General features: G+C 37.0%; 1 protein-coding gene across 37 annotated transcripts in view; it reads right to left on the reverse strand.

Annotated features, from left to right (window-relative positions):
* The window catches only part of KCNMA1 (potassium calcium-activated channel subfamily M alpha 1), a 485,636-nt gene that overhangs the window by 418,391 nt on the left and 41,624 nt on the right, over positions 1-25,621 (reverse strand). The window lies entirely within an intron of this gene.

Here is a 25,621-nt window from a genome sequence, read left to right on the forward strand (position 1 = left end):
CTGGGACGCATTGCTGAGACAACAGCAAGATCTATATTACACACCTCTGACAGCTGAAATCAACATTAATGAGTAATGTGAAAAAGCAGAGTCCCTACCATAATGCATCAGGGAAGCCTCTGCTGCTGAAGCACAGCAGTAAAGCAGCTTTGGCATCATAGCTGGTGGTCAGCACAGAACACAGTACAGTACTGCGCAGTACAACCGTACCAGCTTTGTGATTGCTTTGCCAGCAAAGCAAAATACCAACATCCTATAAGGCTACAGCATTTCTGTTATAGATGTGATGTAATGTACAGAAATCACTTCTTGCGGATCCTGTCAAAATACTGATATACATTAATAAGTGCACTACCAAGTTTCCTAGTGTTTTCAAAAAATTCAGGATCAGCTAAGCTATGGCTATGTGTCTCATCTATTCGCTTGTGCAAAACCACTGTTTACCCATGTTAAATGTTTTCAAGGGGCTGGTACATATCCACACAGAACAAACTAAATTTAGTACAAATGCAAAAGCAGTTCTCCTACATATACCACTTAACACTACAAAAATAACACTTGTTTTTCCAAGGAAAAAACAGTGGGTTTGGAGAAAAGAATGGGTTTGCTCACAAATTCTGCTTGCCTTCCTTGAAACTGGGAAAAATCACCCTCCACTATTACCCATCTCCATCCCTTAACTGCCAATGCTGTCACATGGCTATGATGTTCAGCAGTGACAGGGAATGGTTTGCTGAATTGTGTATCTGAACTCTCCATGATTTTTGTCCAAGTTGGGAGTCTGAATTTTGAATTTCACTTCATACATAGAACAGCGATATATGCATACATACATAATACAGCATGCATACGCACACACACAAATATGGTAAAGAAAACTCACGCAATTGCTCTGAACAGTTGCTTAACGACTGGAAACAGTAATCCAAGGTTATCTGGAATGTGTTATCTATGTTAGAAACTGCAGATACCATGAACTGCCATGCTTACTCACCTTTACCTTCTTTCCACCTCATTATGAAGTATTTTAAGTTTCAGAGAGAAACGTCATGGCAGATTAGAAATGCTATAGTTCTAACATCTTGAACTCTATAAGTCTTCATTACCAAGAAATGCACTTACACTTCTGTATTTATAAGAATTAAACATTTCAAGAACCATCTCTATATACAGAAATATAAAAAAGGAAGAATTCTTATTATCTTGTCAACAGCAGAAGTGGAAAAACCCCAACTATATGACACCAACTTGCTATCTTTTGAAAGTCTGTCTACCAGCCATCATTACTGCTTCCAACCATTTTTCATCTTTTCAATAATTCTAACAGACATTGGTTTTAACATTTATGATCTGAAAAACAACTCCAAACAACTAAAAATGTATTGCTTACATTAAAGACAAGCAAATACTCAGATCAGCAGAAAAAAAAAAAAAAAATGCAGAACTCTCTTCTGTTTATACTTTTCTGAAAAGCTTGATGCTTAGAGATCCTGTTTTTCCTCATTACTCACTTTCAATTTCAGTACCTTTTTATTTCTGAATAATCTAAAATACTGGCCATTCTTACTGAGCACTATTTTGTCACCAAAGAAAACAAAACAGCAATAGAAAATTATAGAGCTGCATTCAGACAGGAATCTTCACAAAAAGCTCTTTAAAAGGATATTTTGATCAGGGGTGCCCACATTTATCACCTGTAAAACAGAGTTTTACATGTTTATATTGTAACGACTCTGTAGTTTGCATTTGTAAACAAATTAAATCACTAACTCTAAGTAGCAAGAAAAACTCCTACTTATTGCAACCAGGAGTTCCAAGCTGAAATTTCATGTACAAAGGTCTTGCTGTGCAACATGCAGTATCATACCAGAAGGCATCGTGTCCATGACTGCCTTCCCTAAAGCCAAGCTATAAATTGTAATTCACTTGTAAATTCTATATGGACCTAGTTTGTTGTTTTTCTTCCTCTAAAGGCAGCAACCATAAATAAAAGAAACTTTGAAACAAAGTTAGAATAAAGTAAATATTTTTGTCTGGCTTCCCTTGCCCCACAGAGAAACTGTCAGACAATTTACACACAAACACAATTGTAGGATCAAAATTAGAGCAACTCCTCTTTTTTCCAACTAGTGTGCATATTGCATAAAACTGCTCATGCAGATCATCAAGCCTAAAATTTAAGAATGAGCTAAAAGTGACCTCTTGTTTTTCTTTCCAGTCTCTTTAATCACAACCTACACTGAGTGAGGTGAAGTCATCAGTGTACATTATTGCACCCACTGCATCCCCCAAGCAGCTTGTTCTACAGTACACAGACAGAAAAAGAAAGGTCAGAGAAATAATAGCATAGGGAGGCAGTAACTCAACATTAAGAGATATGCACTATGGTGTCATAAAAACAAGACAGTGAAATACATTGCTGAAGCAGGCTCATGACTGTCCATGACTACTGTTTGCAGAGCTCACAGACAGCTTATAATTGGCATCTATTCTCAGCCACAGAGCAAACACCAAGTTATTTTGAGATAGTTAAAACAAAAAGTCAACAACTAAAAAGCTTTCACTATTAAAGATTTTCCTATAAAACTTGGGATAACAAAATAGTTTATAATTTTTTTCTCCCTGTTTATTTCCTTCCCTTGACTAAATATTTCAATAAATCCTCAGGCAAGGCCTATGCCTATTCAAGATAGTAGATACACAGGTTATTCCTTTACTCTGTCCTGTTTTGTGACCTAGATTGAGAAACATTTTTTTGTGCTGCTCTCCCTAAAGCCAGCAAAACCACTGCTGGAGGCAGAAATACGCCACCATCTGCAGGAGCTGGTGTGTACAACACACTGAGCAGCCAGAATGCTTGGTGAAAAAACAATGCCAAATGGATTTGAAGGGAATTTTGCATTTATTATTGATGTCATAATCCTAAATATTTTGCACTGGGGGAATGCAAAATAAGGGAAAGGATGAAACATGAAGTATCTCATACACTTCCATCTGATCAAAGGGGCAAGCCAGGAAAAAAATCCCTCCTTCAACAGAATAGAAAGAGAATTTCTCACACTTCTTAAATCAAAATTAGGCTCTTATCCTAGACCTTTCATAATCTTAATCAGTGTTTTAGAGTTTTGTTGCATCACAAAAAGGCATGTAAACACAATCTAGGAAAAAACAGAAAATGCCAAGCAAAAAACCCTATCAGCCGCACTCCACTCTATTTGTAATTGACAGAGTGTTAAGTGAAAAAAACAAACAAAAAAAAAAAACAGTAGTTCATGCAAGCTTCAGTCTTCAAGCTACTCTGAAGAATAACTGAGATGAAACATATAAGGCAAAAATCAGAGTAGAATTTACATCTCTGAGCAGCATGAAAGTTATGCAGCCCAGCAGTCCACATCATTCATTTGGACATGTGAAATACCCTGTGGAGAGGTTTGAATCTTAAGGAGTTCTTTCAAAGTAAAGGATTAAATAGTGCATGATAAACCAACTTGTGAGAAATCCTATTACAGCTATTCCAACTGGAAATAAGCAGCATTCTCAAGAAACAGCAAAAGAAAAATAGTTGCCTGATACGCTTTGTCTCAAAGCCAGAAGAAACTAGTCTGAAAACCCTATTTATAATCTTTAAGAGAAACATTAATACAAGGGGACAGGGAAAGATTCCTCCTAACTGCTAGGAACTAACTACATAGCAAACAAAAAGAGATTACCATTTACAGGAGAAAATGAAAGGCCAACAGTAAGAGCTGATATAACTGACATCCTTAATTGCCCAAAGGGAGACGATACTTCATCTTTTCTTAAAGGGGTTTCAGAGCATGCTACAGAATAAAACAGAAATAAAAATGTTGACACCTATACTTTATGGAACAAAATACAGTCTAAAATTAATATGAAGCTGAGAAAGCCTTTTTGTGTAGCCCATAGCCTGTTCTCTCTCTTATGTGAATAATCCATGGCTCAGCATTTCTTAATTAGACTTTGCCGTAAAATACAACATTTTGATGAGTTTCGTGTTCCAGTTAAATTCAGCAGAATTACCCAAGTGAGGAATGATGGCTTAGTCAATGACTAAGGTTTTGACAAATGTTTTTTGTTGATAACAATAACAAAAGAATAAGCACTAGCAAGGAACTGAACATTTCAGCAAATTACTATACTTACTATACACAAGAGCAAGCAAAAAGACAACTCCTGGCCTTGGGTATATACAAAACTCTGAAATCTGTATAAGCCACCTTGATGTATTTAAGGTAAAATATATTGCTGTCAGGAAACTACCCTTTAAGCTATCATGCATTTCTGTGAAACCTGCTGTGAAACTTAGGAATACTCTAAGTTACAGCAGTTTGATACATTAAGATACAGCTATAAGCAAGACTAAAGACTCCTCTTAGTAACACCGTAATTGTATTTGACTATGAGGTTAACTCCGCTCTGCCCTCTCAAGGTTTGTTTCATTGAAGGAGCTCGGAGAGAGTGAAAAGAGGACACTGAGCACTAAGCTCAGGCACTAATTCTCATTCAATCCCCCCTGCTGAACTGTTCACGCAAGGCACAAGCCACAGACCTGGTGCACCTCTGCACAAGAAGCACTGTCAGTTTTGTTAGACCATGCTGGTTTGATTCCCAACTCTAAAATCTGTAACCGCCCTTTCTCTACCTTTCTCTGAACACTCAGCCTAATTTGAAAGGAAAAATTATGGCTTTCCCCCTTTTTATTTTGAGCTAATCTCTTGCCTGACTGGGTTTAAACCACGACACCTGGTTATACTAAATCATGCTGGACTTGTAGTTACCAACATCTTGAGTGCTGTCCCTCACACAATCTGTGTACCTTTAAACATTTTCTAAATCCTTTAGTTTTGCAGAGTACTTTTGTTACACATTAAACATGCATTACATCTTATCAGCAGTACCTTCTGTAGACATCTCTTGTTTCCAGAGGAATAGGAGAGGGAGGAAAATAACAGACACCAGCTAAAGCTGTGCAGACACAGTACAAATCCAAGTTAGATTTTCCTTCTTACCAATTAAAAGTGATTAAATAATACATGCTTACTATATTAAGAAACTTTTTCTTCCATCAAGACATTGACAAGCAAGGTACAGAATTCTTGGAAATGTTAAGCAAAAGGCTTCCTCAGAAAAAGAAATACTTAATAGCTGATGGAGCTGCTGTCAATAGACCAGACAGCGTGTAGGAAACTATATGGTGTGGTAATTATACATATTAAAATGTTCATCATGGTTAGAAGCTGAGAAACAAATACCCTTCAAATATGAAAGCTAAAGAGGATTTTTCGTCCTTGTTCTTAGAAGCTTTATTTTCAGTATTAGTTTAATAAAGAACTTGATAAAAAACTCTGGAAATCCTAATAGTTGTGAATTAATCTGAGTTTATACAGATACAGTACAAAGGAAGAAATCTCACAATGTTAGTTTTTACTGTTGGATACAAAGAAGGTCATACATACAAAGTTCCTCTCTTAGCCAACAAATTGAAGGTTCTGTAAATACAAAGACTTTTTTTTAAGCTTTACTATTAATAGATTTCTCTTCATTGTGCTCTTCACAACTCAAAAGAGCAGAAAATTCTCCAAATGGTCATACAGCCCAAGGTGAGGAGAAGACTTCTGATGTAACCAGGGCTCAAGTTACTTTATCGCACTGAAATAGTCCTCCCCCGTTTTTAACGCAGGCTTTTATCTACATATAGAAAACCAAACAAAGAACTCTACATTTGCTGGGGGGTTTCCATTAAGTAAAAAGGACCTTTCTATTTAAATTCCCTGTTCTGGCCTGCCTACAATTTCTTTCATCCCTTTCTTTACCCCATCCTATTTCTTCTTTCTTTCTACATCCTCCCCTTTCCCTTTCAGTAATTTACATTTTGGAGGATCAACACAGCAGTTGTATTTTTCAGTCTCTTCCCTTCCTCCTTCTCACCTTCCGGCTCAGCAAAACTGCATTTTAGTATTATAATTTAATGTATGGCATGTTTTACTGAAACACAACTATGATTTTTACTGTAATTGAGGGCTAAGGTGTACTTATACCTCTAACATAGAGCCCACACCTCTAGAACTGCTTAAATTATCACTTAAACCTGGTCTATGAGCTATATGACCAAAGAAAATGGAGGGGGAGGAACATAAAATATTATTTCATGCAGGTATCTGCAATACATCTTAAAGTACACAACAGATAACAATAAAACCTGTTGCGTAAGACTTAGCAAAACAAAAATTGATTCTGTAAGAATTTGTCTAGTAACCTATACACCCAAAAATAAATTAGATGCTGTATTTAAAAGAAAATTCATGTAAATTCAACCATTTGACAGGAGATCTCACAGCTTCACTACACAGACACACAAGTTGCATGGAAAACATGAGAATGACCTACAATATGAAAAAAATATTTTTTTAGGGTTTGATGATAGTGCTCATCTAGCATTTAAAAATAGGCCATCCTCTACACACCTGTATACATCAACCAACAAGTCAGAAAGAGTGTAGCTCAGCCCAATCTAACACTCTTTAGATTTTATTTTTTTTTTCTTAATTGATATTAAATAGCTACAGCAGGAGAGATTCATTATTCTTTGTGGCACCTACCCCACCAGGCACTTTGAGTGCTGTTTACCAAGATTCCAACAATCCCTATTTACTTACTCTTTACTAATCTTTTCTGTACCTCTCAACTTATTCTAATGTAGTCCATTACTACACAAAGACATCTGGCAGGAGAGCCAAACTGGCATAAAGTTCATTTCTCCATGGCAAACCTGTAATTTACTAAAGGAGCATGCTAAGTGTCCAGGAGGTTTGAAAGGACAAAACCATTCTTATTCCCCAAATGGCATTACTGGACAGCTATGCTTTCTCCACTGGCCTTATATCTAAAATTGCTCAGCCTACAAAACTTTTCTTAATAATCTTCTAGTTAGCTAAGAAGTTTTAGTAATGACTGAAAAAACACAGATAAAAACTAAATCAAAGATGAAAACTGATGTGCCGTAGCATAACAACTGAAATGCAGAACACAAAACATACAACAAAAACCACTGGTATGCTGACTACTAAGGAGTGAAGCTATCGCAGATTTAGAAACAATTCAGAATCAGTTCCCTGAAACTGGGCAGTACATATCCAGACCAGGCAACAAAAGCAGTTCAAAATTAGTTTTTTCCCCAAATTATTAAGTGAAGTACTGCTGAAACTGCAATCACAAGTGGAAACTTCTATTAATGCCATCTTCAGAGAACCCCAGGTTTGAATAAGCACATAAGTTGTTCAGAATGTTAAAACACAAACTTTGAAGAGCATAAAGACATGTATGAACATGAAGAAAGATTACAACTTAATAGACCTGGAGAGTCAGGTCTCCAAGACTGCCAAAACTGGTCCATTAGCAAAGTAATAAATTGACTTTAAAAGGGACAAAATAAACTCAGTCTATCAGCATTTAATATAACTTGCAGCACCAAACTGGAGTACTACATGAAAGATAAAGTAGCTCATAAAATCCTGTGGAGAAACATTACCAGCTATTACTCAGCACCTCTTTATACAGTGGGAGGGCCTTCTTTCTTTTAAGAGAAAATTGTAATTAATGAGGATAAATTTAAGCACTATTTTTCCTGTAGCAAAAGCAACAGGGGGTTCAAAATAATTTCTTGCTTATTAATTGGGAGCTTACTGAAAATACACTGTTCAAAACTGCGCATACCCAGTAAGAAACTGGATAGAAAGGAAGAGAAGCAAAATAACGTCCTCATGAGTCTACATTAACATATATGCATGCTGGCATTTACTAAACAAGCTTTTTTCTATAGCACTAAAAATTCAAATGAAAAACAGGTTTCCCAAGAAGGCTCTGAATAGTAGCAAGTGAAAGGGAAGTACAAGCCTAAAAATAAATTTATCAACAACTTTTTCTTGCCATTTTTAATGCAGAAATCAAAAATCTCTGAAAGATCTGGTTTTACGCTAGAGAAAAATAGTGTTGTCTTGGTTTTTTTAAGAAAGCTTTTAACAACAATCTTTTGCTAAAAATAAGTATTTTTTTTATTAAACTGAAACATTAATATGATGTAATAGCAATCCAAGTGGCTGTAACTTTTAAATTTTTTGTATCTTCTCACAAAAAAAATTACATAATTGCAAAACCACATAATTAACATTTTGTGTCTGCCAAATAGCATGTTATTTGTGTCTCTCATTGGTTAATAGCATAGCTCTTGACACAATCATGACATTCCACTGCAATTACTAATTTCATTTTATGACCAATCATTGCTACTATTTTAATTGAAGCTTCAAAGTCAGATCAACATTTACAGAAGAATCTCAAGTTTAACTGGGTCTTTGACAACATTGATGAATAATGCCATTTAATTATAGTAGGATTCCTTCCCAGATATTTTAAACAAAAGCTATTTTGTGGTTTCTAATGTTAGTTACATAGTATGCAGGCTTCTGTTGCCACCACAACATCTGTCAAGATCTTAAAAACACGTAACTGCTGATATGGTTGCAACAGAAGAATTCTGAATTACTAATGTTTTTATTTGTAGTTCTCTTCTAATCCACACAATGTGCAACAAATATTGTGCTGCATTACACTGGAATTTTTTTCCTCCAAGTTTTTTCTTTTTTTGTTCATTTGGATTTGTTGGGTTTTTTTTTGGTTTTGGGTTTTTTATGGTTTGGGTGTTTTTGTTTTTTTTTTTTTTAACTCCCACTTTTTAAGAATTAGGCTTCTGTACCTGGAGGTGACTCCGTGAAATAGGTCAACCTTATCTCCATTTTGCCAAGAGAATCACAGAATCACAGAATCCCAAGGGTTGGAAGTGACCTCAAAAGATCATCTAGTCCAACCCCCCTGAAAGAGCAGGGTAACCTAGAGTACACCACACACAAACTTGTCCAGGCGGGCCTTGAATATCTCCAATGTAGGAGATACAATGAAACACAAAGGTTTCACAGCAGTTCTCACAGAAATACTCCGGAATGAAATAAGGAGGCATAACTCATGTTTCTTAAATCACTTCTAACATTTTCCCTGTATCTGCTTCAAAACTTCATATGAAAAGTTTAACATTAATAGGTTCCACTAGAAAAATGTTGCTCTTCCCAGGAGTTGTAGGATGTGCTGCTCAAATAGAGGAGCCTAGAGAGGAATTTTAACTCTTTTGGATCCTCTCTTTCCATATATACCCATATAAATAATCATTTTTAAAAGTAACTTCTTTTCCTTTTTGCAGACATTCAGTATATTTTACCAACCTACCCCAAACAATCACTATTTTATGTTACACTTCTGTTTTTATGGAACTCAAACTAGTATTCCATTTGTATAATAAATGCTTCCCATTTTCATAAGTTTATAACACTAATCAGAAGATGCATTAGATTTTGTCCTGGGTTCAGCTGAATCCAGGATGGATTTGTTTTCAAATGGAAATTTCTTATGTAATTTCAAAGCATTTCTGGAGGGAAGTTTCTTTATTGGGGAAATAGTGGGTTTTGTTGTTGGGATTTTTTGGATTTCAATCATTCTGCTTAACAAAATAATGGTATCTAGACAGAAAAGCCAACCTTGAAAGTATACTGTTTAGATGTGCAAGCCTCAAAGACAATTCGGTTCTGTTATACAGACAAGCTACTGCTTCTTTACATATATGTGCATGCACAAAAATACGGTTAAAACTAACCAAAACTCAAGTTTGACAGTTAGCAGGTCTGAATAATAGCTGTTGTCAGCACGAACTTTAGACACATTTCTCCTCCCTACTGTTGTGTGTTTTTTTTCACTGGTGGCTTGTGGTGATGGTTGGGGGGGGGGGGGGGGGGGGGGGGGGGCGGGGCTGGGGGGGGGTTGGTTTGTTTGTTTTGGAGTTTGATGGGGTATTTCCATTCATCCTGGGACCCTTTCCTCAAGCCAATAAATGCCATTTAAACCACCAGTCACATGTGTTGAGGACAACAAATGTATATAGTGCTTATGATGAAGTAAATAAGTAAATCATCATCTCTCAAAGAGACAACTGCCTTCTCACTTACTTACTATAAACCACCCCACAAACACCTCAAACTTCATGGGCATAAATGTAATTTAATGATCACCATGCACTAATGAAACAGTACATATTTATTGCCAGCATTGTATTACACACAACAAAATAATGTTGCCTCTGAGGAAAAAGTCATCTTTGAAGGGTTAACAGTTTTGTGACATGTGCACTGAAATTTGTACATAGCTGTTCTGTGATTACACTAGAGAAACCTTGATAGTGTTTTAGAGCTTTTCAATAAAAAAAAACAAAACACATTCTAAAACCTATGAAACATTATCATGTACCAAAGAGCTACAGTAAAAGCTGTGTTTACTGCCACTTCAGGACTTCATCTACCAGAAACACTATGGAAGCTTCTGCCCTCTACAGCTAACCTCCAAACTCCCCTGTATCAGGGGAACAAAAGGGAGGACTTTAAGAAGGACACATTATTTCATTGTAAATCAGATTTCTTCTTCCTTTGCCTTTAAGATTGGCACATTTGGGATTCCAGCCACACAAAGACAGTGACCTCTGCTAAACAGGGACTGTAAAAATCAGGATTGGGAACAAAGATGAATAAGGATATCAATTATAAAATGCTTGAAATGAAATCTTTGTAGAAGTGGGACTCTCAAAGGATTCAGCTTTGTCCCAGTTCTGTTACCTTTTACCTTTGATTCAGGAAAAAACAAGTAAGGTCAATTCTGTAGAATCTGAAGTGTCAACATGGACATTTGTTCTACTAAACATCTTCACTTTTTACCTTTTACAATTTCCGTATTTTAAAATTTTTCTCTATACTCCTGACATATTACTGCTACTTCCTCCTTTTAGTAGATTAGTGCAATTCTAGTGATGACAGAGCAAGTTATCTGGCAGTTGTAACACACATTCTTAACACTGATCAAATAATAACACAGGTCATACTCTTCCCATCAACAGTATTGAGATACAGCTACCAAACCATTTGGTTTTGAACTGACAACACACTGTGAACTTTACAGGCTCCTCCCTTATATTTGCTTTTTCGATTCCATACTAGTATTTTCCAAGCACCTCAGAAGTAAAAATAAAACAATACGCTATATACCCTCATCATTTTGCAGTGGGTTACACTAAAGCCACTATGAACTGAGGCTGAACTCCCTACAGCCTTTAGGAATGCTCCCAGAGTCTGGCCCAGAACATGTACTGAAGGGTCTGGTCTCTAACCGCAACAGCAGCGAGAACTACATTTTATCAACATCAACACACCTCTGAGGTATGACCTGATGTATAGCCTGCTCTTTATTCCAAATGTGCATGTTTTCAGCTCTAACCCGTTATTTATAATAGAATGAGATTTTGTTTTCTTCAGTTGACATTATTTGCCTCTTGTAAGTTTTCCTTGATGACATTTACTCATTTTTAATTAGGTACATAAATGTTTGCCTGTCTAGCACCACCACTGGTAGTAAAGACAGCCCTTGTTTTTCAACCTCATTTCAACTATGTTTCCGGAATACTTTTCAATTAAAGAGTCAAACAGGAGCACTAACCCTGAGCTAACTCACTGTACAGGTCCAAGTGTTGCTCCTCACAGTGACATTTACAATTGTTAAGGGAATTCTGTCTTTTAAAAAGGATCTGCTACTAGATTAACACAGGAATTTTTTTTTTTTTATTTTTATTTTTTATTTTTTTCGACCAACTTGTTCAGACAAAATATAAGGCTAAATTCCTCCAGCTTCGCAGGCCTCTTCCAGAAATCAATAACAACTGCTAACAGAGAAAGCGTTATCCAAGTTCAGGAGACTGCTCTAGCAGATTTAAAATCTGAACATAAATAAGCTCTGCAGTCAAAGATTTGCTTCTTGACCCAGACATGCATTTGTGCAACTTTATTTCTCCAAGACAAATTTTTTCTTATTATGAAATGTATGTCTCATTGTCCACTTATTAACACAGACTGCTTTTCTCAAGATGCTTAAAACAGCACAGGAAGAGTGAAGTTAATTACAAAACCATTGTGCTTTTATGCACCTAAAGTAATGGTTTATTATTGTAGATGATAGCTAACCACCTACTTGGATATATTTTCAGAATTTCCATTTTAACTTCTTTCATTCTGCCATGACTCAAGCATTTCTAGTAGCCTTTTGGTTAACACATTCAGAGGGTAAAAGGTATTGCTTAAGGCTATAATTTTGGTTTCCTGAAAGACAAAGGCAGGTTTAGATCCCATGTAAAATTTCTCACTCCAAGATGAAGACCTAGTTCTTGGTTTCTAGCCTTTTTCCTAGCATAAACATTTTTGCAAAATCCATCTTAAAATTATTTCACTGGTGATCGCTAGAACTGTATTCCTGATATTATTTCAATCAAATTACTACTATTATTATATTTATTCCTTTCTTCTTTACATGCGTGTGACACTGACTTTCAATTGTCCAAAAGATCCTTCTTTCCAATAGTCTGTTCAAGAGTTGGAACCAAAGAAAATTCAACTAATATTAAGTTTCTTAGAAACACTTAAGTAAACATAAAATGAACCCTAATGTTAGCTTCCAACTGTGTAACAGAAAGGAAAATGTTTTCATCAAGCACAAAAAAAAAAAAAAAAAAAAACAACAAAAGGCCCAGGATGGAACTATCATCTTTATCAACTTGTTTATAATATGGTTAATTTGGCTTTTATATTTCAAAAGAGCAGGGCCATAATTCACAAGATGATCTCATCTTACCACTGTATCAATTTATCCAGTTCTCAGGTTTGTAAATTATACAAAATGATTAAATGAGGGTCTTTACATGCCTTCATACAAACCTACACCTCAGTTTGCATTCACGAATCATAGTCTTCCATGGAAATGGAACTGGATCATGCTGCTAAAGGAGGCAGTGCTTCTCTTTTCAACTAAGATCTTGAACTTTAAACAGCAGATTCTTTACTCCCATTTAACTTAAAGAATGCTAATCTCAGGGGAAAACAAAAAAAAAAAACAAAAAAAAAATTTACATTAGGCAAAAGTTAGTTTCAGTATGATTCTTGAAAACATACAACAGACAGGATATTACAGAGATTATGAAAGAAAGATTATGAATATTGGTAAATATCAGGTATATACTTTGATGTTATAAATAGAGGGGTAGCAGGTATTCCAAATCACACTGATGTCCATCAGAAATACACTGTTAGTATGTAATAAGTGTGGATGAACATGCACAAAATGCATCTTATGTCCACTGTTTTGTCACTGAATTAGTCACCAGCAATTCCTCCTGCAATGCTCCTGAAGTTTCCCACACTGTGGTATATTTTCAGAGCTTTCTGAGTCATTGGGCCAGGAAGAGACACTCCTGGGTACATTATCTCCCTGAAAAAATGTCAAGTCACACTAAACAGTATTTACCATCATAAAGTACATACTTCCCACTGGAACCCAAATACAGTTTCAGAGGGAGAAGCCAAGAGGAAGAGGGAAAAAGAAGGGGAAAAGCAGTCCCTCAGCTCCAACCATAACAAATTTAAATATGTCAGCACAGATATTTGTCTTACTATTTTGAATACAGTTCAATCCACCCCTCTGTAGCATATTTTCATTGAATCCCAAAAGTACCAATTAAGCTATTTCATTTTTATTCTTCAGCTGATACAAACTGGAAACTGGAATTTGGGCTAGATTGTACCACCTTTAGCCATGCTAAGTAATATTTAATCCCTGAACAGTTTCATTTAACATAATTTGACTTAATGAGAGCTTAACAAGCATTAAAGTATCATTCAGTGAAACTAAGAATATGAAATGAAATTTCTGATTTTTTTAATGTTATTTTTGTGTGGCATTTCTAAATCTGCTACAAGTCACATGAAAGTAGCTTTATGCTTCTCGAGGAAAGAAAGTACTCCAGTAAGATAGCTTAGTAGGTAGAGGTGCAACTTCAAGAGGAAAGAAGTGATGACCATAAGTGTGAAGTGGAAGATGCAAAGGAGTTTCCACCACTTCATATCATATTCCTTTTATTCACTACAGACAAGTTATTTGGTATTCTACAAACAGGTAAGAAAAGCTGAAGTAAGGTGGAGTTAATCACACATGCCATGGAAGCCAACCAGAGATTCACAGAGAAAGCAGCTTCTGCATCCACCTGGACAACATTATACATTTGTATACAATATATACACAAAGTGAAAAAAGGCACAAAGTGCAAAACTGTTTACTCAAAACCTTGAAGTACGTCTTACAATCTATCCTGGGTTCAGCAGTAGCAGTCATTTTTTTCTCCTTCTTAGTAGCTGGTGCAGTGCTGCGTTTTTGACTTTCAGCCTGGGAACAGCGCTGATAACACCAATGTTTTTAGTTGCTGCTCAATAACGTTTACTCTGACCAAGGACTTTCTGAGTCTCATGCTCTGCCAGGGAGGAGGGAAAGCCAGGAGGAAGCAGAGACAGGACACCTGACCCAAACTAGCCAAAGAGGTATTCCATACCACAGCACGTCATGCCCACTATATAAACTGGGGGCAGTTACCCAGAAGGGTTTGACCACTGCTCAATCAGGCTGGGTATTGGTTGGCGGGTGGTGAGCAGTTGTATTCTCTTCCCTTGTTATTTCCCTTATCATTATTATTATTGGTGGTAGCAGTAGTGGTTTTGTGTTATACCTTATTTACTGGACTGTTCTTATCTCAACCTGTGGGATTTACATTCTTTCAATTCTCCTCCCCATCCCTCCGGGAGCAGGGGGAAGGAAGGGGGGGAGTGAGCGGCTGCGTGGTTTTGAGTTACGACTGGGCTTAAACCACGACACAATCCCAAATGAAATTCTGGAAGTTTAGTTGCAATTTTACTTTATTCACTTGTTGGGTTTTTTTTTGGTTTGGCTTTTTGTTGGGGCTCCCCCATCCCAGCTTTTTTACAGACACCATTTTTATTATTTACCATGTTTAAAGACACCATTCTTTTGCTCCCAGGAAGAAACTGCAAGTTGATTGTTTATAGAAGTGGAATATCTCAGTGTTTAAGACAAAGGTGATTAAATGTTCTTGCTTTCATAAATATTAACTTCATGGAGCATCTGAAAACAATATTATTCAGGCAATATTCAAGATCAAATTGAAGTTTCAGTATTCTATAAGACAAAATATCTTCTGAAAAGTCAGCCTTAATTTTCCTCGCAGCACCGTTACTCCCACCAATCTACCTTTCAAATACCAATTGAGTTTAAAACTAAAGACTTTTAAAGAACTAAGTATCATTACAAATCTATTGCTAAAGCACATCATTTAATCAAACAGAAAAAACAGAATCTCTCCACTTACTGCTCTTCAGAGTGAAGCAGTCATAGCAATAATGAGTCATGCTGGTTTATGAAAGATGTTCCAGATCAGGCCATCTAATTTTTGGTGGGGTTAAAGGATTTTGAGTAGGCCTTGAAATACTTTATAGCAAATATGTTAACCTAAACTAGCTTAAACTGACATAATTGATATAAGCAAAAGCTAAGTTTTCACACTACAAGAGAACAAACAGGGAAAAGTGATAAAAAATATGGAAGAGTTCTCTATTAGTAGGTCAGCCAGACTAAAGAATAGAAAAAAGTACATATTGACAGCATGCATACTAGTTTATGATAAAAAGAAATCTTTCTAGGCTTTTGAACTTAGCTATAAGATTCAGAAAAACTGTACCATATAGCTATACTTCCTTTATACATGATTTATATCGACTTTTCCTATATAGGCTTTCATTAACAAGATTTAACATTTAATTATTTGGGAGGAAGGGTAAGTTCCCTGGATTTTTCCTTTGTGTTTGAGGATCAAAACTGGAAATAAAAATAAGATTTTCCTCATGACATAATCACAACGTAAAACAAAACTAAGAAGTTGCCAACGTTAAAAAAAAAAAAACAAAAAACAAACAAAAGCCCAATCAGCAAGTCCAGCTCAGCAAGAGTTAGGATGACTCCAGGTCCCTTTCCACGACTAATTTCCTTTGACTATGATTCCTGTTTTTCTTTCCTCCTTATGACTCATTTACCTGGATTAGTCTATGGGCTAAATAAGGCTTTGCTACTCTGTGTGTTCATCTCCTCCTTTCTAGAATTCTGCATATATTGTTATGGTTTCTGCTCTATTCCCACAATTATAAGTCACACATGTTTCTAGCACTATGTGATTTTTTTAGGTAATGCCATATACAGCATTAGTAGGATTCTAGGCAGAGACAAAAGTCTTCTCATAGTAGGTGCTAAAGAAGTAGACTATCCAAAGCTTTATGTTAAGATAGGTGACTCCAGCAAAATAATAGCTATGTTCTCTGTTGTACACTGCAACTTCTTTATTAAAATTAACAGCCCAAACCACATGAAGACAAAAGGAAGCCTTGCTTTGCACATTACTGTGTAGTCAAGGGAGCAGCGGCAGTAACAACCTGGAAATGAGAAAACGTATGGATGACAGCCTCCCAAGAAAACCAGCATGACCTTTGGAATGCTTGTGCCTTTGTAGCACTGTGAGCCTCTGAAAGGCTCCATAAAGCTTATAATTATAAGCCACTTGAAACCGAGTAAATTCATACTCATACTGTTGGAAGTGTAGACGCATCTGGAATACTTTCTAGCAAAGTGCTACAAGTTGGTCTGTACATACATCAGCTAAATGATTTAGACTTGAACAATCCTTCTGTTTATCGACCCCAGCTACTGATGTCCCCCTGCAACATGTGTATCAGTGAGAGGGGAAAACAAAAAAGTCTGCTGCTGACACGATGAATAACAAGTGGCACACAAAGCTCAGCAGGTTTTTTAAAACCACATTCCATAGGTCTCATCAACCTATGGAAAACACTGCAGAATAGGCAACACCATCCTAACTATTTTTAAGGATTGCCTCCCGTGCCTTTCTACCTTATAACCATGATTTCTTGCTCAAGCTGTACATTTTTATATGAATATAAACTATACAAACTGATTTTATTTGGATAAAGGAAGTAACAGAGCTGTACACCACAAGGGGATCAGCAGAGGTAAATGCTTCCACAGGTAAATGAGGAAAACAAACTTCAGTGACAAATTTGCACAGACAGTGGGAGCAAAATCCTCATTATTGTATTCTCAGCAGCTGTCAATCCTTGTCAGTGATACAGTTTAACCATACAAAAGAGATTTCAAAACAATGTATTCTGCTGACTATCACAGCATTAATCAAGCAGAGACAGTACAGCTCTAGACATACTGATTGTTATTATAGACTGAAAAAAGGTGGTAAAACCAAAGTAAGACTGTGGCTCACACAGTGTATAGGCAAAACTTATCCCATAAGCTAGAAATGCATCCTTCCAGGCCTCACACTTTCTATAAAGGTTATTAGACTAATTAATAGTTCAATACCTATATATTATTTAGCTCTATCATTAAAAGAACTCTTCTCCATACTTAAACAGTATTATCTGCATTACTGATTTCTTCTTATGAGCTGCTGTCCTAAATTATCTTAGCCATTTTCTTGTGTGCTTTTTTTTTAATGCACGAATGTACTAAACATAAACAACAACAACAATCACACACTGCGTGGGAAAAAGGAAGTCTTTTCCCATTGCTGTACGGTGTCATTTCAACACCATTATGCTTCAAGATGTTCACAGAAAAATCTGTGTTTTCTTGATGCTTGTATAAAGTAATGCCTATATAACCAGTGCAATACAGGAACATCAAAAGCTTGCTTTAGAAAATATAGCCTCTATTAATCTGCAGATCAAGTACAAAAAAAATGGCTACAGAGTAAATATTCTTCCACACAACATCCTAATAAAAGGTCTCTGCCCTGCACCAGGGGGAACAACTGTCCAACTGTCCTGATGCTTTTTAATTTGCTTTCCTTCCCATGCCTACATAGCTTTGTAGCAACTAAGTCACATTAGGTGACCATTTGTTTCAATTGTTCCTAAATGCAAAATATTCAAACTAAAATATCAACTCTTCAAAGCAGGCATAAACACACTCTTCAAAACATACAGCCTCTTGGTGTATTGAAATTCCCTCAAACACTATATATTCTGCATCAACAAAAAACTTACTATATGCAGCGATCTGAAACTCAGACTTGATTCTGTGGAAGGTTCTACATACAGTTTTGTTTTGGGTTTGTTTTGGTTTTTAATAACATTGTGGTTTATATCAAGTGTGGGCTAGAAGCTAATGCAAAGCTAGAAAGTATACCTTGAAGCATACCTCAGAGCCGGACATATTATGGGGTTCCCAACGCTGCAGCTCTCAGCCCAGAGCTGCAGGTGCTAGAAAATTCAAAATCTTCAGAGCCCTGACAATCTGACAAGAAAGAAGGTATGGGTTTTCTAAAGTCATCCTGTCTTTCAGGGGACACTGGCCAAGACAGACATTTTAGTTCTGACAAAATGGTGCTTTGTGTCAAAACATTTCATTAGAGCATTCCTGATGAGCTCTGATCAAGTTAAGATCTATCTGAAGTAGCTTAAAAAGAACCAACTACCATATTAATTGCAAAGGGTAGGGCTAGCACCTAGTTTATTCAGGTCCAGAAATACCAGTCATGTGAGTTTACTTTTAGCAATCAGTACAAGCCAGTCAGAAAAATCTGTGCATGCCATTCAGTTGACAGAAACACTGCTTATTACATGAAGACCATGATTATTCCTATTGGAGTCACCATCACCCCTTCCTGAAGTGACCAGGTGCTTCACTGGCTCACTCAAAAGCGCTATGCAAAGGTCCCTATGGCCTTCCATGCATTACATTTGCTACGCTTCACACAAATAACCACTGCTTAAGTTGCTGGGAAGCTAACAACCACTTCTGTTGCTGAACCTCAATGAGTCACACAGCCTCCCATAGGACCTCCAATGACAAAAAGAATATATTTCTTTTTGTTGTGGGTTTGTTGGGATTTTTTTGAGGGAGGGGACTAGTAAAAATGTAAGTAAGGTATCATTTACCATGCTTCTACATTCCTCTAGATCAGTCAGCTTCAGCAAATTATCCCTGACTTTACACTAAAATAAGGCTTAAAGTAGAACCTAGTATCTGCCCTTGTCAAGTCTGCCAGACACCAAATAAACCTCCCTGACAGTTTTTCCACCAATTTTCCTACAGCAGTGGCCTGCAGATGTCAAATCATTTTAAGTTATTACTAACCAATTTAAAAACATGATGCCGCAAAATAAAGCAAATATCTTTTCTAATGATTTCCATAAATTGAAGATGACTCCCTGACCTTTTCTTACTTTTCAGACCAATGGCTTTTTTCTCCTTTGCCAGCCAAGATTTTATTCTGTAACAATCAATAATAGATATTTTAAATAAATTTAAATATATTTTATTATAAAGTATATTTTATATACTTTAATATTTCCCTTCCTGATTACACTTCATATCCTATGTTGAAACTCATCCTTCCCCTCTTGTTGCAGCTTTATGAGAAAAGAAAATAAGTCTTTTTTTTTTTTTTTTAAATACACCCTTGCTAAGTAAACCCTCACATGTTTATAACCTGAAATGTAAGGTGTTGTCTTCCTTTGCCAGCTGGCACTTTAGCCAGTGATTTACGTTATTTCTCATGCTCAAAAAATTCCCTTACTGCAAGACAAGAATTAAGCTTTTTCTATAAGGTGCAAGAGCTGATAACTACTGGGTTCTGAAATCTTAATGATCATAAACAAACAGGCCTTTTTAACATGCTAACAAATATCAAAAATCATAAGACTTCCACAGGATGACAGGGGAAAAAAAAAAAAAAAAAAAAAAATCAGCAGTTGTCCAGAAGAGTGACCCCACGATTTTGGCATTACCAGAGCAGGGGAACCCCACCACTTTGTATCATCTTCATATCACCAATCTTGCATTCACCTGCCCTTGCTCTACAGCAGACAGGCAGAAGCCAGCAGAGCCCTCTAATTTCATTTCTGCACAAATTCTTTGCCAACTATATATGAAAATTTGATTTAAGTAATTTCAAATCCCATAGGCTATTATAGGGGGAAAAAAAAAAGTATGTAGAGTGTAACATATTCAAGTTGCAACCACCGACATGCACTTGCTTGACAGTAGTAAGACTAGGTTTAAGGGTTATGGGGACATCTCATTAGTCCCCTTTGTGAAAACTATTTAGTTACTAAACTGCCTTAACGGTTATGACTTCAAAATGTTGCCCAAGATGAACCCTTCATCATTTACTTTTCATAAAATTCAAATTTATCACTTTTAGACCTCGTTTGGTTGCTTTCTGTTATGTTTCTTTGGGGCAGAAGGGGTGTAAGGGAGTTGTGCTTTATTTGGTTTTTTTTGCGTGTGTTCGTGTTATTTTAACCAGGTATTAATGTCTGTTCTCTGCAGAACCCACTCTGTTTAGAGTATTTCAGTGCTTTGAATTTCTCTGTTGAAGAGAATTTAGACTTCTGCAATAAACCCCTCATTTTTTAAACCTGAGGTACTACACTAAAAATATATCCATATACACAGTATATATACATGTGCAGTTCATGACATACACTTCCCTAAGCAAAAAAAAATCTAGGTTCATTTCACTGACTTTACCTTCATTTGGACAGGCAATACAGAAGCTAACCTAACTTCTTCTGACCTGTTAATAAGATCTTAAGCCCTCCTGTTTTCCACACACATTACGTATTCCACCTAATTAAGAAAGTTAAGCTGCAGTCTCTGTAAGGCAGTCTGCCTGCCTTGAGAATAGGAGCTGCACTTCATCTCCTCTCCAATCAATAATCCATAAACTGGGGTTGAACGTGCAGGCTGTTTGCCAGTCAACCGTAGCCAAGATCTCATCTTCTCTAAGCCTTCCCTTTTTTTTCATGGTTCAGATCTGACCAAAGGAAACATTTCAGACAAATAAAACAAAGCCCCATACATTTTAGCACTCTAGTTTGTCAGTTATTCCCTTGCAGACCACTATTTTTCACACGTAGCAAATCCAGATTTCAATGATGCCTGGGAAAAAACTGTATCAAGATGGATATTTTCCAGTCTTCCACTAGAAACTAACAGGTTCACTGTGAAAATGCAGTAATACACATAATAGCTTGTATGAAGTTCTAGGCTTTAGTTTCAAAACTACTTTTTTTATATATATGGAGATTCACGTATTTGCAGCTTTCAACTTTACATGTATTTGTTAGGTATACAATGTATACACAGTGTTGTATACAAGTTTCTGTGCCTCCAACTCCAGATCAAAATTTCTTTTTAGTTAATTTATCACTGTACAAGTAAATTTTGAAAGTTTATTCTTAAAGCATCACTTCATTATGCTTAACTTTGAAACCCTGGTAACCCTGAACCAACTATAACTCGGGCTAGTGAAGCCTTTTCCAGTGACCTCAAATTTTAAAAACAGATATGCAGAAGCAGTATTTTTCAATAAAGTCCCTAAAAAACACAAAAGGAATGGTATCATAATGAGGCCTATAATCAAGAACAGAAGAGTGCAAGCAACTGGTACAGCAGGTTATCCAATATCAAGCATACAGTATTTTGTTTCATGTAAATAATTCTTTCTTGTGCTTGGCCATCATATTTGAGAAATCATGGCAGTCAGGTGAAGTTCCCAATGACTGGAAAAAGGGAAATATAACCCCCATTTTCAAGAAGGGGAAAATGGATGACCCGGAGAATTACAGACCAGTCAGTCTCACCTCTGTGCCTGGCAAAATCTTGGAGCAGATTCTACTGGATGGCATGCTAAGGCACATGACAATCAACAGGGTGCTTGGTGACAGCCAGCATGGCTTCACTAAGGGGAAATCCTGCCTGACCAATTTGTTGGCCTTCTATGATGGGGCTACAGAACTGATGGACAGGGGTAGAGCTGCTGATGTCATCTACCTGGACTTGTGTAAAGCATTCGACACTGTCCCACACGACATCCTTGTCTCTAAATTGGAGAGACATCAATTTGATGAATGGACCACTCGGGGGATAAAGAACTGGCTGGATGGCCAAACACAAAGAGTTGTGGTCAATGGCTCAATGTCCAGCTGGAGACCAGTAGTGAGTGGTGTCCCTCAGGGATCGGTGTTGGGACCGGTCTTGCTCAACATCTTTGTCGCTGACATGGACAGTGGGATTGAGTGCACCCTCAGCAAGTTTCCCGATGACACCAAGCTGTGTGGCTCGGTTGATACCCTGGAGGGAAGGAATGCCATCCAGAGGGACCTTGACACGCTTGTGAGTTGGGCTGATGCCAACGTTATGAAGTTTAACCATGCCAAGTGCAGGGTCCTACACCTGGGTCAGAGCAATCCCAGGCACAGCTACAGGTTGGGCAAAGAGATTCAGAGCAGCCCTGCAGAGAAGGACTTGGGGGTGTTGGCTGATGAGAAAATGAACATTTCTTTGGAAGATGGAAGTGTGAGCGTACACACAATGCATTAGCTACTGATAGCCTGAATTGTAACTGATAATTGATCTTATCAATTTAAGATAAGAAAAGGAAAGGTCAGGCAGGGAGCAGTCTTACAAGTATTAGTTTTAAACTTTTAATCTGAGCATTATTTCAGCTCCAGTAACAACACTAAAGCTACCTTTCAATTTAAATTATTTGTAGGCTCCTGTGCTATGCAAATATTGCATCTGAAAAAGAAAAGATTCATTTCAAGGTTATAAATTCCCTCTGAGCATTTCAGTGAATAGCATTTTCACTAAAAAGCTGGGTTTTGGGGGGATTCTTGCTTTCAGTTAAATAACAACATGGTATCATTTAAAATTTTTAACACTCAAATCAAATTCTAAAAGAAAATAAAAAAAGGGCATGAAAGGGGAGAGTATAGGTGTTCTTGTGCTTTTTGGTATGAGGTACCAACTGCATTTAAGAAACTTTCCTTTTGCATTAATCTGCCTCCTGGTCTAGCATTACTGCCTCTTTAACAATTTTAGCTTATCTGTCATTACTCAAATTGTAACTTTGGAAATTGTCATTTAGTAAGTAAGTGGAGATTACCATGCCTGTTTCTGTAAAAGTCCTGCCATGGGTTGTTGTTTGGTTTGGGTCTCCCCCTACCCCCTCCAGCCATGACCTGAAACATGGAACTCTGAAGAAAGACAGAAGACATCCAGCATTTCCATCACCCTGCACTGTTTCTCAGTAACTGTCAACTTTCTACTAACGTTTGGACTCAGCTATTAGTCTAATGAGGGATGCAGAGGTTGTCATACACTTGAAGAGCAGCATTATTGACTTTCCATCCATATAAAGTCAGATGACCCCCAAAATGGCATTATATTTGTGTTCTTTTTGGGTTTTTTTTGTTTGTGGGTTGGTTTGTGTTTTGTTTGGTGTTTTTTTTTTTCTGGTTATTTGTTTTTGGGAGGTTTTTTAATTGGTTTCCTTTAAAAAAAATAATGAAATAAAAAATAATGAAAATGAAAAAAAATCATTTTCAGTTGAAGTAAGTTTCATACAAGACACAGTATACACAAAAATAAACTTTTTCTTCCCTCTCCCCCCTCCCACCCACCTCCCACCACCCGTCCTCCCCAAGAGAAACATCCTAAAAAAAAGCCACACATTCCAAGTCACCTTCCATCTGTCACAAGCTTTACCTGTGTCAATGTTTCCATTTTCAGAGGCAGTACTGGTGGGGCCAGGGGAACTAGGGATCTCCCCATTTTCACAGATCTCAAGACAACCAACTGGTATTTAAAGCTGCACTGAGAATAGTATCCTAAAAGGATGTTTTGGATCATAATATAAATGCATAGCAGGATGCACATCTCCACGGGGCAAAACACTAAGTCTGTCAACATCTGCTGCAGAAAACCTGACTTTGGGTAGGAATCTCCAGAGATGCACTTATCACAGGATGTGAATTAAAGCCATTAAAATTCATAGAGCAGAATGCAAGAATGAAAATGAAGGACAGTGTTGAAGCTAGGAGATCAGTTTTACATTTTTCCAATTGAGTTCATGCTCACAATTCTAAAACACTTGCCACCAAACAAGCCATACATACTGTTGGCAGACAGACACTGCCTTCAGGACACTACTATTTTTAATTTCTAGGGCATTGCTCTATCTAGTGTGCAGGCAAGGAGGGAGAAATTCCTTAAATGAAAACCTAGTGAAGACTAAAGCCATTTAGCATTAAAATGATTTCTGTTTGTAGCAAGGAGATGATACATTTTGTTGAAAAATAACTCAATTGCTTGCATAAGAGCTGGAAGTAATCATCTGCTTTTACAAACATCCCCATCACATGAAAATAACTGGCTATATTTGACACAGGAGCATGATGTAATTTTACTGCTGCAGTTGCATGGCGTGTATTGAAAGCTGAACTGTAATTATGCATGATTCAGCACCTATTTAGATAACATGCCCACAGTACTAAGTGATGAAATACTGCACTACCTCTTCAAGATTACTCAAAACATACTTGGCACAAACATTCCTGGCAGAAGGGAGATCAATTCTCCTTTAAACTGGAGCTGACCCATGGAGAACAATTGCTCAGATTTCATTCACTGATCAACAAATTACTTCTAAAGTAATCATTAAGGGGCTCCATATTGGGACAGCAAAATGTGCACTCTTTTCTCCCTCCCCAGCTCAACACTTATTGCTCTCTCTGCAATCATCTGTACTTCCAAAAAGTTGCTGAAATGCAGTGCAATTGGAAAAATTCAAACACTTAAAATGAGTTTTATTGAAAAAGAAATGTTTGGCCTCTCACCACACATCCCCTTATGCATACAGGGACTTTTTGGTTCTCCCATGGGGGTGTGTACAGCCCCCTGCCTGGGTGAAGGACAGTTAAAGGTATGCAGGGGATAGGTAACAGCAGCAAGGTTCAAAACCACTCTCCATGCAAGAAGCTAGGTGCTGCTTCTAGTATCATCAAGGGCAGCTTCACCTTACAGGAAAACTCCTGTAAGATCCTTCAGCCCAGTGATCTGAAAAGTTCATGTGGTAAGAGATGCACTTCTGGGCAGAAGAAAGCTGTGAAGTATTTTCAAAGTTTCCAGTTCCAAGTGGCATTTCTGGAGCAGCCAGCTGCTGCAAGGAAAGCAACTAAACCTGAGACACAGATACAGCCAGAGTCCAATGCAACTCCAAGCATTTTTTTTCATCCTGTTTTTAGAGTTAATACATCTCTTAAATTAATAAATAACTAAATAAATATATCTTAATTTCTTTACAAAGTAGACAAAGCTTTTTTTACTTATTTTTTAATTTATTGGGAGAGTATTTTTTCCTCTACCAACTTATAGACTGTTTGTAGCAAAGCTTCAAATAAAATCAGAGTAATGTTTCATTATCTGCTGTAAATAACAAATGATCTACTACCTCAGAGCCTTCACTGAACACTGGTGTACTAAAATCTCAGGCAAAGAGCCAAATTCCGCATTTGTGAATATGCATGTGCCTCTCACAGACTTCAGTGTGAGCCACGTGAATGAATCCAAAAGCTCAAGTTGGCTCTAATTCATGTTTTAAGCCTAATGAACTGGCAATAAGCAAAAGAAATAGAACACAAACAAATTCCCAATACACAGCACCTCTGGTAAAGTCAGAGGACTAGATAAA

This window comes from Pezoporus occidentalis, unplaced genomic scaffold (genome assembly GCF_034315485.1).
Source record: "Pezoporus occidentalis ecotype Australia unplaced genomic scaffold, CSIRO_AGI_Poc_V1 ctg101, whole genome shotgun sequence".
In the NCBI taxonomy this organism is placed as follows: domain Eukaryota; kingdom Metazoa; phylum Chordata; class Aves; order Psittaciformes; family Psittacidae; genus Pezoporus; species Pezoporus occidentalis.